The sequence below is a fragment of the Mauremys mutica genome, chromosome 14 (assembly GCF_020497125.1).
Source record: "Mauremys mutica isolate MM-2020 ecotype Southern chromosome 14, ASM2049712v1, whole genome shotgun sequence".
In the NCBI taxonomy this organism is placed as follows: Eukaryota; Metazoa; Chordata; order Testudines; family Geoemydidae; genus Mauremys; species Mauremys mutica.
This window is the reverse complement of record NC_059085.1, coordinates 33298963-33317004: the sequence shown is the minus strand read 5'-3', so window position 1 is coordinate 33317004 and position 18042 is coordinate 33298963. Positions and strand designations below refer to the sequence as shown.

Here is an 18042-nt window from a genome sequence, read left to right as displayed (position 1 = left end):
AGAATAGCAATATGGCAGGCAACCGGCTTGGCTTAACAGAGAAATCTTCAGTGAGCTTAAACACAAAAAGGAATCCTACAAGCAGTGGAACCTTGGACAGATGTCCTGCGAGGAGTACAAAAATATTGTTCTAGCGTGCAGGGGTGTAATCAGGAAGACCAAAGCACAATTGAATTTGCAACTGGCAAGGATGTGAAGGGTAGCAAGAAGGATTTCTACACTTACGTTAGCAACAAGAAGAAGGTCAAGAAAAGTGTGGGACCCTTAATGAATGGGGGAGTTAACCTAGTGACAGATTATGTGGAAAAAGCTGAAGTACTCAATGCTTTTTTTGCCTCGGTCTTCACAGACAAGGTCAGCTCCCAGACTGCTGCACTGGGCAGCACAGTATGGGGAGGAGTTGAGCAGTCCTCAGTAATGAAAGAACAGGTTAAGGACAATTTAGAAAAGCTGGACATGCACAAGTCCATGGGGCCAGATGCAACACATCCGATGGTGCTGAGGGAGTTGGCTGATGTGATTGCAGAGCCATTGACTATTATCTCTGAAAACTTGTGGTGATCAGGGGAGGTCCCAGACAATTGGAAAAAGGCAAATATAGTGCCCATCTTTTAAAAAGGGAAGAAGGAGAATCGGGAAAGTACAGATTCAGCCTCACTTCAGAGTCCAGAAAAATCATTGAGCAGGTCCTCAAGGAATCCATTTTGAAGCACTTGGATGAGAGGAAGGTGATCAGGAACAGTCAACATGGATTCAACAGGGGCAAGTCATGCCTGACAAACCTAATTGCCTTCTATGATGAGATAAATTGCTTTATGGACGTGGGGAAAACAGTGGACATAATATACCTTGACTTTAGCAAAGCTTTTGATACAGTCTCCCACAGTATTCTTGCAAGCAAGTTAAAGAAGTATGGATTGGATGAATGGACTATAAGGTGGATAGAAAGCTGGCTAGATCATCGGGCTCAATGGGCAGTGATCAACAGCTCGATGTCTAGTTGACAGCCGGTATCAAGTGGAGTGCCCAAGGGGTCAGTCCTGGGGCCGGTTTCATTCAACATCTTCATTAATGATCTGGACGATGGGATGGATTGCACCTTCAGCAAGTTGTGGATGACACTAAGATGGGGGGAGAGGTAGATACGCTGGAGGGTAGGGATAGGGTCCAGACAAATTGGAATATTGGGCCAAAAGAAATCTGATGAGGTTCAACAAGGACAAGTGCAGAGTCCTGCACTTAGGATGGAAGAATCCCATGCACAACTGCAGGCTGGGAACCGACTGTCTAAGCGGCAGTTCTGCAGAAAAGGACTTGGGGATTACAGTGGATGAGAAGCTGGATATGAGTCAACAGTGTGCCCTTGTTGCCAAGAAGGCAATGGTATATTGGGCTGCATTAGTAGGGCTGCCAGCAGATCAAATGAATGAAATGAAATATAATAGAAATAAAGTCTATTACCTGATGGCTGGAGGGTTTATAAAGTGATTATTACATCTTTGTGTCCACCTCATGATTTCAGAAGATGCTTAGACACCATGATGATGAGTGTCGTAAAAGAATCTAGTAGACTAACTGAAAAAGAGTGATGGGGAAACTTTTAAATGCTTGAGGATGGATTTATAGTGATGGCACTTGAGTATTTCTATTTTGTCTGAAACAATTAGACTGTGTCAAGATGACACCTGACTACTGTGTTGAAGGACAAATTGATGGAAACAACTGCATATTCTCAGCTGCAGTTAAGAGCCCAAGTCATTGTGATCTCTACCTGTGTAAAGCCTTGCGAGGAAAGTAAACATTCTTATAATAGTTCCTAAGAATTTTTATGTTTTTAAGTTTTGGATTTTATCAAACAGTTTTGAGTTTCTCCAAAGGTATTTTTGTCCCTTCATGTTAAACTGTTATTTTCCAAAGGAAAATAATTAAAGAAAATAAAAAGAATTTCTAACCAAATGGAAGCATTTGCAGTGAAAATAACACATATTCTTGTCAAGTAGACAAGACTTGAATATAGCAAGTATAGACATATAAATGATTTGAAATTAAGGGACAGCATTTGAAAAAGAATATAGCAGGCCAAAACATTTATTTTTCAAATCTGTTTTTTGGTTAGGTGCCTAACTGGGAGCTGAGCATTTGAAAAGCTGGCCCAGTTATGACCAGATTGTGAGAAAGTGCTGACTGCCTTTTGAATTCTGAAGTACAGAGTGCTTACCACTTCTCAGGATCAGGCTGCAACATGACTTTAGGTTTTAGAACAAGGTTAATATGGAATGCCCTTATGGTGATGGCCATTATACACTGGATCATGGGAAAATAAATGGTAGAGGGCTTTTTCCCTCCAGTTTGATAGGAGATTAACACCGACTGATGAATGGACATTTTAAAAAAAAGTTCTGTCCCTTTTTTGCCCTGCCCCCCCCCACCCTCCAAGAGAAAATTTATTTTCCCATCAGTTTGGCCTGCCATGCAGTGACTCCTCAACATTTCATAATAACCTTGAAACAGTTAATCCCTTGTGATGGAGGAAAAATTTGCCTGAATTTGCAAATGTTTTCATGTAAACATTTTAGCTGCATGACTTCTGTGCCCATTGTTACAAATGAGTTTAATGTACCTAGCCAGAATCAATTCTGTCACAGAAGAATACTGTAATTACATTTTATTGCTATGGCTGGATTTATTGCTTTTACAAATAGTATCACTCACACATAGCATGCATTTAAATAGGAGAAATAAGTCTCTTGCAATAGCTGCTAAGGTATTTATGCTAAAATGCAAGAAAATAATCTGTAATTAAAGTGTTTCAAGTTCATTTCCTCCTTTCCATCTCTCCCCTCCCCTTTTTTTGTGGTAAGAAATCCTCACACCTTCAAAATAATGTTTATAAGAGAGATTCTTAAGCACTTTACTACTTAAGCTCTTAACTACTACTGTCAAGAAGCCACAGGCACCTCCACAATGTTGCAGTTCTCTTGGAGTCAGGTCCTGTCTCAAGGTGTGCTGCAAGGTGTGGGTAGCGATACTGTTAGATAAGGCTTTGGTTCTGGGACTCTTACTAAACCAGGGCAGTATTCTTTGGGTGCAGAACTTGGGTTGTGCAACAGGTTTGCTGTTGTTGTTTGGCATCAAGTCCTGGCTAGTATGTGCTGCTGACAGATCTATTATCTCTAGCTATCTGGGCAGGCATATATCCTAGAAAGCAGAACATCATCCTTTTGGGATGTTGTTTCTGAATTCATTATAGTAGGATTCCCCACTGCAATTCTGTCTTCAATTCAAAGGAGCATAAAGGTTCCGTATGGCCTCTTGCCTTCTTTACAGATCAGTGCTCCAGAGGGAAGGCCGTGGAAATGTCTAACCCTACCTCTTTTTCTTACTCCCCCAAAGAGCAAATTCCCCAGGAATGAGGGAGAGCAGTGCTCTGGAATCACGGACATGCAGTGCTGGTAATACTAATATGGTAACCATGAAGACACATGCAACTAAGCCAACATATGTCAAAATACAGATGAGAATGTAGTTCAGAAATATCTGGGTGCCCCTGAACACAGGGGTACTCAAATACTATCAACAGGGAAGTGCTATTTAATACCTAGAACATTAATGCATTTGCACAATAACAAATTGAAGCAGGACTGCTCAATAAAAAGGGGCCACAAGAGGCCACATCACCGGGCTATTTTTCCCCACCCAGCTCCACCTGATCATGCAGGTAAGAGAGGTTAATGCCCTCTGAGCTTCTGGTCTGCCATTGGTCAGCAGGAGACCAGATCTTGGGGAAAGAGGAAATTAAAAATAAAAGTAATTAAAAAAGCTTTTTATCTCCCACTTAAAGACCCCAGAATAAGCTAAGCTATCCTTCTGACTGAGGAAAGCTGTATTGGGCTCCTAGAGAACTTGTGAAAGCCAATCCTACGTAAGGCAGAGGAATATATTTTCAATTTTTCCTTAGGCTCTGAACACATATCTACACAGTGGTCACTAACGAGTGTCCAAGAATCAAGAGCGTGAGCCTGGGATATGAATTTGGATCCCCTGCAAGGTAGTTTATTCCAGTGCCACTGGCTGCCTTTTGAACGTCTACTTTGTGGCCCTCTTTGCCTGTTGTTCCTGGCTTGTCTATACACTTTTCTTTCTCCTTGATTTAATAAACTGCTAACTACAAAAGGCAAAAATAAAGGCTGTTGTATAGCTCATGCAAGGAATTTTAAAAATGCAGCAGATGTTGCTACACTTGCCAGAATTATTCAATTCCAACCAAACAGTCTACATCCCGTTAATGAAGAAAAATACAGAAGCAAAATCCGTGAGATACTGGGAATAGGGAGGGGGAAAATAGATGAGCTGCGAATCTGAATCATTGAGCCTGTAATGGAGGAGAAGGGTTATTATAGCTAGTGCCAGAGGATATTTACAACTCTCTCCCTTTTTGTGTAAAAACTGTCCATCCTTTCACACACACAAATGCTAGCTAGCAGTCACTTACATATAAAATAAATAATACATTTTAAAAAAGTGTGGCTGCTAGCTAGTTTTCAAGTACACGCTGATTCCGTATGCCACATGTGCACAGCTGTACATTTACTGCTGCTGGTCCATTTATAGAATGTAGAATATAGAAGCTTCTTGACTCAGAAAGGTATACAATAGCCATAGAGAGAATCCACAGCAGGGACGGTTAAGAAGCCTATTTTCTTCTCAAAGTCCATCTCTGCTCTCTTCTCTTTCTTGTGGTTTAGTTTTATTTTTAATCTTCTTTATGATAGGGCAGTGCTGTTGAATACTGATGAGACAATACATGGTTTGGTTCCAGACAATCAATTTTCTAGTAATTTCTGGAACCTTGAATATTTGACCTGCAATATTTCAGGTATTGTTCCAGGCAGGTCAGGGTAACAAATTATCCTCTGCTGCTATTTTTCCCTCTGCAGTGGAGAGGAAAGGAGTATTCTTTCAGAGAACAGCTGGGAGATCAGGTATTTAAATCTTTATCTTTTTTTAGATCTTGTTCTTCTGCCAGTTTAATTTGATCTTTCTGATTTCTTGTCAGTAATGGCTCTTATTTTTTGAAATTTCAGATTTTTGGACTCACCTAAAACGGTGAATGTTTAATGTGAAGTGATTTTAAATGTGGGACTAGATCCTCAGCTGGTGTAATTGGACTACTTCACTGAAGCCAAAGGAGCGTTTCCAATCTACACTCCGTGAGAATCTGGGCCACAGCATTTTGTACTGTATGTAAGATTACTTATACTGTATTAAGATCAACACCATCTCTCTGCCCATAATAGTATGATTTCAGAAATTGTGGGCACCCATGTAAGTAATCAGCATCTTTGAAAATTAATGAATTAATGGATTGAAAATATGGATGTATATGAACATATTAACTTTGATATTTATTAAAATGAAAAGGGCAAGATTAAGCCATTTGTACCATCCATGTCTAAGGAATGGTGTGTAGCTCTTCCTCCCTATGAAAAGTCCTGAGATGGAATTGTAACCCAGTCTATGCAAACCACAAATCTGCATGTTTAAAAGAATGATAACACAAATCACTGTGACACGACACATTTCTTCAGAAACATTATTCTGACACTTTGGAGGACAGGATTAGAATTCAAAATGACTTTGACAAAATAGAGAATTGGTCTGAAATCAACAAGATGAAATTCAATAAAGTCAAGTGCAAAGTAGTTAGGAAGGAGAAATCAGATGCACTACCACAAACTGGGGAATAACTGGCCATGTGGTAATACTGCTGAAAGTGTTTGGGGTGGGAGCAGGGCTATAGAGGAGCACAAATTGAATATGAATGAACAATGTGATGCAGTTGCAAAAAAAAGGCTAATATTCTAGGGTGTACTAACAGGAGTGTCATATGTAAACTGATACAGGCGGTGATTGTCCTACTCTACTCAGCACTGATGGAGCACTGTGTCCAGTTCTGGGTACCACACTTCAGGAAAGATGTGGATAAATTGGAAACAGTCCTGAGGAAAGCAACAAAAAATAATAAAAGATTTAAAAAACCTGACCTGTGGGGAAAAGTTAAAAGAACTGGGCATGTTTAATCTTGAGAAAAGACAGTGAGGGAGGACTTGATAACAGTCTTCAAATACACGAAGAGATGTTATAAAGAGGATGCTGACATCATCATGTTGCCTGAAGATAGGACAAGATGTAATGGGCTTGATCTGCAGCAATGGAGATTTAGGTTAGATATTAGGAAATACTTTCTAACTGTAGTTAAAGTCTGGAATAGAATTCAAAAGGGAGGTTGTGGCATTACCATCATTAGAGGTATTTAAGAACAGGTTGGACAAACACCAGCTAGGGTTTGTCTAGGTTCATTTGGTCCTGCCTCAGGACAAGTGGCTGGACTTAATGATCTCTTCCAACCCTACATTTTTATGATGCTATGAATTTTGGGAATCTGTCTAATGTACAACTTAGGAATTCTCACTCATATTATGAAATTGCTGTATCACTGAATACCTAAGTGTAAGGGGAGTCATATGCTCCCATGGATCCCCCCAGACCAGAGACTATGAAAGGCCATTAAACCTTGAATGACTTCCATTCGTGTGGGAGCTCATTAGGACAATGGGATGGCTGAAGCCTAGAGAAACAAGTCTGATCAAGTTTTTCAGCTGGGATGGATTTTACAGCAGTGGGATTTCCCCAGAAGCAGAACAAATAGAAGATTAGTTAATGCTGAGTTTTAAAAGCCACAGAATCTGGGACTTGGGGATGGCAGGGAAGACTCGGAAGGACTCATGTGGAGACACATAGGAAGCTTAGGTAGGAGAGGAGAAGAAGAGAGGAACTTGCTTTCACAGCAGATAAGATCCGTTTAACTAGAGATTGGCCAAGGAAATAGGCTGGACAGGAGAGAGACACACTATAATTCAGAGGAGAAACCATGTGCAGGAGGGTGAATTCTGGATTCCTCACAGGAGCAGACTCAAGAGTTGTGAGAAAACTGAAGCCAGGAGATGCAGATAGAGGTGTTACTGTTTAGTCTAGATCTTATGCTAGCTAAAGTAAAGAGTGATTGTTTTTTGGAACCCTTACACAACCCATTCATCTGTCTATGTTCACTATCTTGTTCCCCTAAATGGGAGAACTGTAAACCTACAATGCCCGCAAGGTTGGAGTTCTGTGCAAAAAGTTGCAGTTAAGCCACTGGGGCATGTGAGGGGCCAGTGTCAGTCCTGGGGATATAGGGCAGCTAGGCCATGAGATCCTATTGTTATGATGGGGTAACAAATAGAAAGCCTGTGCTCAGGAAGTATGCCTGAGAGACTAAGGAAAGAAATGGTGCTGGAGCCTACTCAGACCAAGGGATACTTCAGAGCACAGGGCTGTGACAATTATTCATTCCACATACAATTATTTATTCATGTGCATGCATCTCCCACAGGTTTCCATCACTTAGTGCTTTTGGGTTGCCAGTTCTGAAAATTAATACACATCTAGCAAGTAAAATTTGGAAGGTACCAAGCTGTGATAGTTTTTGTAATACTTCCTGCATGGGTTTTATGATTAATTATTGAATGAATAATTTAAAGCACTCTGATCATTGTTAAAATCCTCACAATTTTATGGAAAAATGGATTTGAAATAATTTGTTCTAATGTGTGAGCATGGACTTCTTTCATACCTTTACAAAGCACCAGTGGCTCATCAAACGAATATAAAACTCAAAATCAAAAGGGTAAATATGACCAGCTCTAAAAAAGTGGTAATTGGTCTGTGAACACTTAGTTATATCTTAATTTCTTCTAAGCCTCCTGGTTTTTCTATGTTAGTAATTCCCCCTTCCCATCCCCAGTTAACTTTTCAGATGCAAGGAATCTAGCACTGCTGGGACTCAAATAAGCAACAGATTGAAAAAAAAAAAGACCTCTTACCACATGAACCAAAGAAGAATCTCCATTAACTTGTCTTTACCTCCAAATAGTAATAGTCCAACTTGAGACTTGTAAGTTTCAGTATCAGCACCAGCCTATTGCTTTAAAAAAAAAGGCAAAAACATTCTAAGACTCAACCATGTCTATCACAAAATCAGTGGTGACTAGTAAAACAAAAGTAATTGCTCAAACTAGGAAACAAAGTCCTGTTGGAGGCATAAGTGCTGGAACTTGGGGTGCTGGGGGTGCTGCCACACCCCCTGGCTTGAAGTGATTTCCATTATATACAGGGCTTACAGTTTGGTTCAATGGCTCTCAGTGCCCCCACTATACAGATTGTTCTAGCACCCCTAGTTGGAGGGGCAGTATATACAGAATTTGATATTAGACTAATAAAACTTTAGAGTGCTATTGTACACCACAGGAACTCTTCCAGAATACATATTCCAGAGCAATATCTAATTCCCAAGTCTTGAAACATTGGAAAGTGAGAATATCACTTTGTAATAGACATGCAGGGTGAAATACTGACCCCAGTTTTGATATGCAATTAGATGCAAACATTTCTTTCATTAAAAATAAAAATGATGCTATACAAACATTTGTAGTGCAGATAGATAGAAATGTATAGCATTTTTCTATGCAGGGTTGTTGTAGCTATGTTGGTCTTAGGATATTAGGAAGACGGATGAGGTACTCTATTTTACTAGAACAGCTTCTGTTGGTGTGAGAGCTTTCAAGCTTGAAGAGCTCTGGGTAAGCTTGAAAGCTTGTCTCTTTCTCACCAACAGAAACTGGTCCAATAAAAGATATTACCTCACCCACCTAATCTCTCTACCTCTTCTTTGGTTAGACAGATTCTCTTGTTGGGAGATGTGTGCTTTCAATTTCTATTTTTGCTTTTATTTACTTTTAATCTATTTAAGTTTTACCCACTGTACTTGTGTATGTACTTTTTCATACAGATCAGCTAATGCAAGTCTCCAATGCATTGCAAGCAATAACTGGAAAAAATGTAGACATCAAAACTTCTCTATGAAGAGTGTGGAATAAAAAGAGTTTAAAATACATTTGAAGCCATCAAAAAGAAAATACAAGATGTAGTTCTCATTCAAGTTTAATGCTTTGTCATATTCCTGCAGCAAACAGTTACAAAACTTAATGGGTTATTCTGTAGAGTTCACACTGGGAGAGGTGACAACTGAGCATCTAGGGTCCAGTTCTGCTTCCATAGAAATCACTGGCAAACTCCTAATAACTTCAGTGGTGGAAGAGCAGAAACCCCTCAAGAGGATGGTGGTTTAGGGAAGAATGGAGGAATACCTAACTTTTGAAGCTCAGTAATTAGACTGGCTGCCCAGGGCAAAAAAGGGAAATGAGTTCTAATTGCATAGTATACGTCTATTTTTAGATGGCAAAATATAGACAAACTCTGTTAAGCTCTTCACTGAGAAATTGTGAGACTTGTTTTGAGATGACACTATCCTACTTCAGAAGCTCTTGTTGAGAAGATGAGAACAGGGGTTTATTTTTAACTAGACAGACTTTCCCCGTGGCAATAACATTCCTGCCAAGATAGCAGGGCTCCTTTTAAGGGAAAAAAAGACACTTCCATTTTTTTAACACAAACCTCCTTTAGGGCAGTGGAACTGCACTTACTCTACCTCACATCTAAGGAGGAACATTCCTTTTTTACAGTAATGTGAGTAGAAAAATTCAAACAAGCTTCTTTGGTAGGAAAGATCGGTCTTCAGAATTTCTCTAAATGACCTAGATAATTTCCTGGCTTGGACAGTCAACCTCATTATCATAATGATGACACGTGTCAGCTCCGAAAAAAGCTGGCAAGGACAATAATTGGATGGAATAAAAGGGAAGAAGTGAACTGATGAGTGATGGAGTTGATGTGGTGTGCATACTTTTCCATTAGTAACAGAACTGAAAGCACCATCTCATTCCATATAGGTCATTGAGCAGCCTTCTAATGCATGTGACTTTTGATCATTTTACACCTGGGATGGATGGATTTGATTAGTATGTAGAGAGAAGAGTGTTTCTCCATATATTCATAAATTCTAAGGCCAGAAGGGACCACTGTGATCATGTCATCTGATTGCTTGCATAACACAAGCCGTAGGACTTCTCTGAATTAATTCCTATTTCAAGCCCAATAGCTGTGATTGAACTAAAGTATATCTTTTAGAAAATCATCTAAATTTGATTTAAAGTTTTCCACTGCTGAAAACTCCACCATAATCCCTTGTAGGTTGTTCCAATAGTTATTTACCTTCACTGTCCTTTAATACAGTCCTTTAATCATTCTTGTCTCTTCTCTGAACCATCTACAATTTTTCCAACATCCTTTTCAAATTGTAGACACTAGAACTGGACACAGTATTCCAGTAGCAGTCTCACCAATATTAAGTACAGAGTATAACCGACTCCTGCTTGATATTCCGTGTTTGTGAATCCAGGGATCACATGAACATAAGAACAGCCATACTGTGTCAGATCAATGGCCTTCTAACCCAGCATCCCATCTTCCAACAGCAGCCAATGCCAGGGGGAATGAACAGAACAGGTAATTAAGTGATCTATCCCTTGTTGCTCTGTTCTGGCAAACAGAGGCTAGGGACACTTCAGAGCATGGTTTTGCACTATAGCAAAAAACGGCAACATTGGGAGTTCACATTCAGCTGATTATCCCCCATGACCTCAAAGACTTTCAGAGTCATGGCTTCCAAGGACAGAGTTTCCCCATCATGTAAGTATGGCCTACAGTCTTTATTCCTTGATGTATGACCTTATGTTTGTCCATATTGAATATATATTGTTTACTTGTTTACCATGTGATCCAGATCACTCTATATCAGTGACCTGGCCTCTTCATTATTTGCCATTCCCCCAATCTAGGTATGAAACAGAATGGCTGAGACAATTTCCAATCTCTTTAGCCATCCAGGAGATGCTACATTGTTGAGTGCAGTATAAAATCTGCTAGAAAAGATGTAGCTACGTAGCTACGTCCACTCCTCCTTTATTTTGTTTTTGGTTAAAACAAAAAATGTATGAAATTCTGATTTTTTTTCAGAACCTTAAATGACCCAGGTACCAACCTCAGAGCAAACTTAAGAACCAGGGCACAAACCCCAAAGTGGTTGTGGCTCTATACTTAGATTTCACCAACCTATTATCAAGTGTAAGTGCCTCAGGCACTATAACAGCCTAATCATGGATTCATGAACAGTTCCCTTGGATACTCCAATCTGTCTTGCCTTCAAGGTAAGCTGACTTTTGTGCTAGATGGTCCCTTACACCAAGGATCACAGCAGTATTCGGGTAACTCCGAGTCGCAAAGGAGCAGTCACTTACCCCAGCTCAATTGCACTTTAGATGTCACAAATACAACTCTTATCACCAATCCTATAATAAACTATCTAAATATTTATTAAATAGAAAAAGGAAATCAGAGTTATTTACAAGCTTAAAGCAGTTAAACACAAATTAGTTCCAATCTTATGTTTCAAAAGGTAATAGAAGCTTATAAAATAAGCAAACTCTGTATGTCCTTTAGGCCTAAATCAGGCTAAGCACTGGGGTTCTCTTCCTTATGCCTAGAAAGCCTTGCCCCTCAGAGTCCAAGCAGCACAGAGATACAATTCCTCTTTCTTAAGGAGTTTTATTCCTCTCCCCTGGCCCTTTCCACTTTGAGCTGCAAACCCAGCTCATGGGCAGAATTCACTTGCAAGACTCATCTTCACGGATGTAGGAGGAGAGTAAACAACAAAGTCTTTCATCCTCTTTAGTATTCCACTCTAGCTCATCCAATGTTGATGGACCTTCCTTCTTGGGCAGGACATAACGCCCCCTGTTGGAGACCAGCACTTCACACCAGTTAATGTCTCTTGCCTATCAGATGATTTACACAGTTACAATATGAACACTCAGATGTTACCTTCAGTATGGGATACAGACGTTATAAGATATTGTAATTCTAATACACATTTTAACAATATTAGCACACAGCTGACACCAGACTGGTTCCAGCTATGTATTTGTCAGTCTTCAGCTGATGCATGGGGACTTTGGCATGAGTTGGCACCTGGTATGCCAGGATCGCAATATAGTATATCTATTTCAATATAGCTAAGTCTGGGCCCATAATGAGCACAATTTATTATATACCGTTGATATTGACTTTTCAGTTATGCAGCAGAAGCCCAAATGTGGCTTTAGAGTATTACTGAGCTTAGTAAAAAGTCTGTTTGTCATCATCTCTTAATGTGTTTCTCATCAGGTTATGTATCATAAAATGAATTGTTGATATAACAATGCAGTCAGCTTGTTCAAGTTGGATCCATCATTTAAAGGGATTCATCCTATCAAGCTGTGTTTTATGCATTTTGGCAGATAATACTAAGCTAATTTGAACACAAAGTTTTAGTAAATAAATACAAATCGCTATTGCCTTGCATTCTCATTATTCTAATTTTCAGTTGAAAGATTCAATTGTGAGACAATAAAGTTGTCAAGTTAACATATACATATATTTTATAATGATAAATGGGGGAGCTCCAGTCTTTTGGCTTGAGATTATTGAATCCCGTTTCCCTCACACTTTAAAGGGTTTCAGTGTAACATATATAACATGTCTGTGATAATCTTTTTTATAGCTCTCAGACTGTATATGTGCTAATGTGCCTTACAAAGGTCAGATGTAAATTATGGTATATGTCTCAGTTAGCACGTCTAGGTAATGCACATCATACATGTGATAAAATGTGTTCTATTGTATACACAAGTAAAAGTGTTGGAATGTAACTTAGGCCCAATAAGACCAAGGAACCCTTGTTGAAATTAATGAGAATCTCACATATGGGGTCTGGCAGGGCATTTGGCATGTCAGCATTCTTTGACTTATGTTCACACAACATCAATAATTCTTGAGAAAACTGATGTTTCATCAAATATTACCACAAAGATTTAAAACAGTCTCTTATCACAAGCTCAAACTGCTTTATGATGGAGAATTGGGCTTTTGACAAAGTAATTATTGTGGAATTTTTCTGCTTTCTGCAGAAAATTTCTTTATGTCATCAAAAAACTGAAAACCAGTATATATTAGCCAAAGCCCCAAATATTTTGATTTACAATGGCACTGAGGAGCTTCCTGGGAGTTGTAGTCTGGGTGTCTTGTTCTCCCCTTCTCCTCTGGAGGCCAAATGCTCTGGTGAAACTGTATCCCCCATGATGCTCCATGGCCAAAGGAGCAAGGATACATGCACTACCCTGAAAAAGAGAGGAGACAGCAGTGCTGGGAGATGTAGTTTGAACTGAAATTTTTTGGCTGAAATTTTTCACAGAAAAGTCAAAATTTCCAGGGGAGCTGTGATGTGATGCTCTAATCACCACTGCGTGGAACCACCTCCAGGCAGCTCTGGGGATTAGCTCTGCCAGGCCAATGCCTCTTCCTGTGGTTGCATTCTGTCTCTTTGTTTCTTCACTCTCTGTGGCCCCTCTCTCATTCCAGGAATTGCAGCCTTCTCTTAGTGACACAGTCTCCAGCCAGGTCACTATGTGATTTCCCCTTTTGGTGTATCCCAAAGCCCTGATGCACTAATGGTCTCAGGCAGTATTCTCCAGCATTGCCATGATGGTGCCACTTCCACAGTGGCTGGTAGAGGAACCCACCCCTGTCCTCTACTCCAGGTTTCAGTCCAGGGAACCTATACCTGGCACCTGGGTCTGAAAGAAAGACTCTGCTTTCCTTCAGACCCAGTTGTTCCTTCCCTGGAGTCCTTCCTACAGCTGCTGCCTCCCCCGTCTCACAGGTGTACCATCTCCCGGGTGTACCATTTCAATCTCTCTCCTCCTAGGGACTAACTACAGACTACTGAACCCTGTAGCCTCAAACACACCTTCCTCCTCCCATGGAGTGACTGCAGACTATTTCCCTTCAGTCCATAGGAGCTGACTCCGTGGGTGCTCTGGGGCTGGAGCTACCCACCGGTAGCTCCTCACCCCACCTCAGCTCACCTTTGCCTCCTCCCCTGAGCATGCCGCATCCCCGATTCTCCCCCTCTCTCTCAGCGCTTGCTGCCTCAAAACGGCTGTTTTGCGGCAGCAAGCACTAGGAGGAAAGGAGGAGGAGGGGGAATGCGGCACACTCAGGGAAGAGGTGGGGCTGGGGTGGGGATTTGGGGAAGGGGTTGGAATGGGGGCAGGGCAGGGGTGGGAGGAGGCAGAGCGGGGTGGAGTCGGGGCGAGGCTGGGGCGAGGGTCAAGCACCCACCGGCGCTGGGAAAAGTTGGCACCTATGCTTCAGTCCCTTTCTGTTGCCAGCTTCCTGGCTTTAGAAGCGCAACCCAGCTCCTTCCCCAGTTGGACGTCATGGGCCAGTGCAGTCTGTAGGTTAATTCAGGCCTTGTGTAGGATGGGCACCCCATCTGGAGGGTGGTGGAGGCTATTTTGTGACCAGCTGCAGCCAAGACAACAAATTTCCCCCAACAACCTCTCTGCTTCAAGTCTGGGTCCAGTGAAACATCTACAATTCATCAGAGTGAGTGAGCCCCACACAGTTTAGGGGCTAAGGCTGCTAACAGATTTGTGCAGTTGGAAGTTACACACCTGGCAGTCTATCGAGGATGAGATTTCCCACCCCATTCAAACATTACAGGATCCATTAAGGAGGTTATGTGGGGGAAGATATGGTACTTGAGAACAGCTTCCTCTTTCACACTCTGAGGACAATCTCACTCTCATAAACCTGAGACCTGATTTGTCTGACCCAGACTTATGGTAGGGATGGTGAAGGTATGGGGTGGAACCTTGGAACAAGATTGAACTTGACAATCAGTCTCTGTATCTTCTTTACAGTTTCTTCAATTTTAAGTTGACTAAAAACAAAGCAAAAAAGAACATGTAAATTCAAACAAACATTCTCATTAAAAACAGTTAAGGTAGTAGGGCGTAGAGCTGACCACATTCTGGCCTCAGTCTTGGCTGGCATGAGAGCTGTGCTCTATACAGCTCAGGAGGGGCTTTGCGGCTAGTGAGGGTCTGGGCCCCATCAAAAGTTAAAGCAGCCTTGAAGAGCATTCTGTCACCGAGGAATTGCTGAGGAATAGTGATCCCTCTTACGGTGTAGGCCAGAGCAGGACTCAGGAGCTGGCCTGTTACATCTAAATTCATCTCTCTCCTCCACATACGTGGCATATCTACTTTTATTATTCTGAATTATTTGCCTCTGATGTGCTGAATTTTAACACTATGTTTATAGAAATGTTATTAAAAGAAGTGATTCTTTCATTGCTGTAAGCTTTCTACAATGCCATTTCCCCCTAACAATATCATAATGGACTGTTGGAACAGACAGACAACTTCATAATCAGATAATGCAGATTTACTGGATAGTGAAAAATGAGACTGTCACTAGCCTCTTGGAAAATCATTTTGGTAGAACAACCTTGCAACTGAAAGAAAAGAAATAACCCAAAAAGGACTACTAGTGTCTATTAAAATTCATTCACATGCTGTTTTCCTATTCCATATTGTGTTAGTACTTTATTAGTTCACCTTTGGTCTCATTTGTCACTATGAAATATTTGGTTTCTTTTAAAAACAAATAATGAATAAAATAGTTTCTTTTTAGGGCCACATCCTTTACTTATGTTGTGTAGTACTTTATTCCTAAAAGATTAGTCACGTGTATCACTGCTCACCAGTGGGATTAAAGGGTTCACAGTCTAGCTTTGAATAAATGACTTTGAGTCTACTGTTCTTGATGAATAAAGGATGAGAGGGAAGAAGGATTATAATAAACATCTATAAAGGTTTGAAGGCTGCAAACACAAAAAAGGAGAGAAACTGCTTATTGTGGTACATGAAGGCATCACACTATGAGGAATGGTATAAAATCAAGAGGAGGTAAATTTAGGATGAATAGAGAGGAAATATTCTTAATGGTGTGACCTTTAGAATGGAAATGTGCCTCAAAAGAGGCAGTGACAGCCCAATCATGGGCATGATCTGCCACCACTAACGTCAATCAAAGAAGGATCAAACCCTATGAAAGTCTTTAAAAATTGACCTGATAAATGAATGAAGTGTAAATTATGCTGTGGAGAAAATCCTGCTTTGGCAGAACTATGTAATGGAAAAGACCTAATCAATCTCTAATTTCTGTGCTAGCTCTCTAATTTGGCCACTGATCCTTTAAATAGCTTTCCACAAAACAATGTAATATACTTAATCTGAATGATTATAAAATTTTCCTTTAAAATAGAGTTTAAAAAAGAACATATAAAAACAAGTGTCACTAAAATGAGAACTTTAATTCCTGAAAGGTTTGATTTCCCCTCTCCCTCTCTTTGTGGTGATTAATGGGTTATAAACTAAAACAAAGATTTCTTTCCAGGGTCATTTGCAAGGACAAGTTCCTAGTAAAAAAAAAAAAAAAAGCTGCACAGAAATAAGGAGATGCAATTTCTACAAATATTTGCTCACCAGACTATTGTCCATGACTCAGCAGATACCAATAGTTAGAATTCAGAGACTGAGATGGAACAATTATTTTAGTTTTATACCACTATACTTAAAAATTAATATATCCTCTTTGAAAACTTGAGGTACAGGTTGGATCCTGTTTGTGCTGAACTCCGTTTCAAAGGTGGCAGGGTCACGCTCTCAGCTTTCTAGATTGTATGTAATTTGATTATGTTTCTAAGCCTTTTATTAATTACGTGATATGATATGTTTTATTTGCTCCAGTTTATTTTTGCACCAGATCTAGCCAAATTGACACACCTATTGCTAATCTTTAATGTTCACAAGTGCCTTTTGTTACAGGAACAGAAGTCATTAAAAAAGGCCAGGATACACACAGTATTTTTTAAAAAAGACGATAGGCTAGACTCTGTGGCCTTTTGTGCCATTCTTGCTATAGGAGTGCACATATATAGAGAGAGAGGTGGGAAATGGCTGGAACACTGTTGTGCTCTGGCAATCCTCCACCAGGCAACCAATGCTTTGGGGGCCTCTACCAGTGAGTGTACCTTAAAGCTTAGCTGAGTCTTCTCTAGATTATGCTGGGGCTGGCGTTGAACCAGCCCCAGATACCAAGTACAGATGAGAACCTGGTCTGATGTGTACAGAAATTACCTTCCCATGTGTTTCTTTCCTATACATTTGGTCAAGGCCCAGGGCTATGACCAGCGATGCCCTCATGAGCTAAGTGTGGTTTGTCCCACATGTGCATCAGCACTATCAATGTAAACCTCAATTTGGGATGTTCAACAGCTCTCGAATAATAAATACTGCTGGTGCTTGGTTTACTATATGAGGTGCCAGCTGAAAATGCATCTTATTTTAAAATGGAGACCAATAGCTTAACTGTTGACAGCAACGAAGGAGAAAAAGAAACACTGTTTTAGATATGTTATACCAAAAAATGTTATACTCACTTTAAAAATGAGCAGATTTTGCAGGATTTAGTCAGTCATGGAGACAAGTCTCATTTGCTATATTTTATAAGTGGTTTTGACAGAACTAAGATGTTAACTTTCTAAAAGAACTGCTGGGCATGCACAGTTGCAACTTCCCATAATGTTTTCATTAATGATCAATGGTTTCAAAGCCGTTGTACCAAGACATTTTACAATTCTGCTGCAGTGTATCACTGAAAATAGGGCAGGTTAAGTTCTACATGGCTTTCTGTTACAGTTCTTGATTTGAAAAAACAAACAAACCAGCTTTATGTCTCAGCCTGCAGGACATAGAACACCGAAGAGTTGGTGGTGCTAAGCACTGTTACTCAGAGACAGCGCAGCAATTGTCTAGAGTGGGCTCTAATCTAGAATTTGGGAGACCTGAATTCACGTCTTTATAGAGTCAGAGAGTTTAAGGCCAGACGGAACCATCAGATCATCTAGTCTGACCTTCTCTATCTCTTTGGCCACCAATGCCTACCTCACACCAAACCCAAGTTTGCTGCAGACTTCCTGTGTGACCTTGAGTAAGTCACTTAGGGACAGGTTTTTAAAAGGTATTTAGGCACCTAAAGATGCAGATAGGTGCCTGGCTCCCACTGGTTTCAACTGATGAAGTTTTAAGTGTCAAAATA

At 40.4% G+C, this 18042-nt stretch overlaps 1 long non-coding RNA gene across 4 annotated transcripts in view; it reads right to left on the bottom strand.

Annotated features, from left to right (window-relative positions):
* Positions 1-12493: 12493 nt before the first annotated feature.
* The window catches only part of LOC123349638, a 62427-nt gene continuing 56878 nt past the window's right edge, over positions 12494-18042 (bottom strand). For all 4 annotated transcript variants that reach the window (XR_006573611.1, XR_006573608.1, XR_006573610.1 and 1 more), the window contains 2 exons: positions 14550-14818; positions 12494-13211 (listed from right to left, as the gene is read on the bottom strand). This is a non-coding gene — a long non-coding RNA (uncharacterized LOC123349638). The remainder of the gene's footprint in view (positions 13212-14549; positions 14819-18042) is intronic.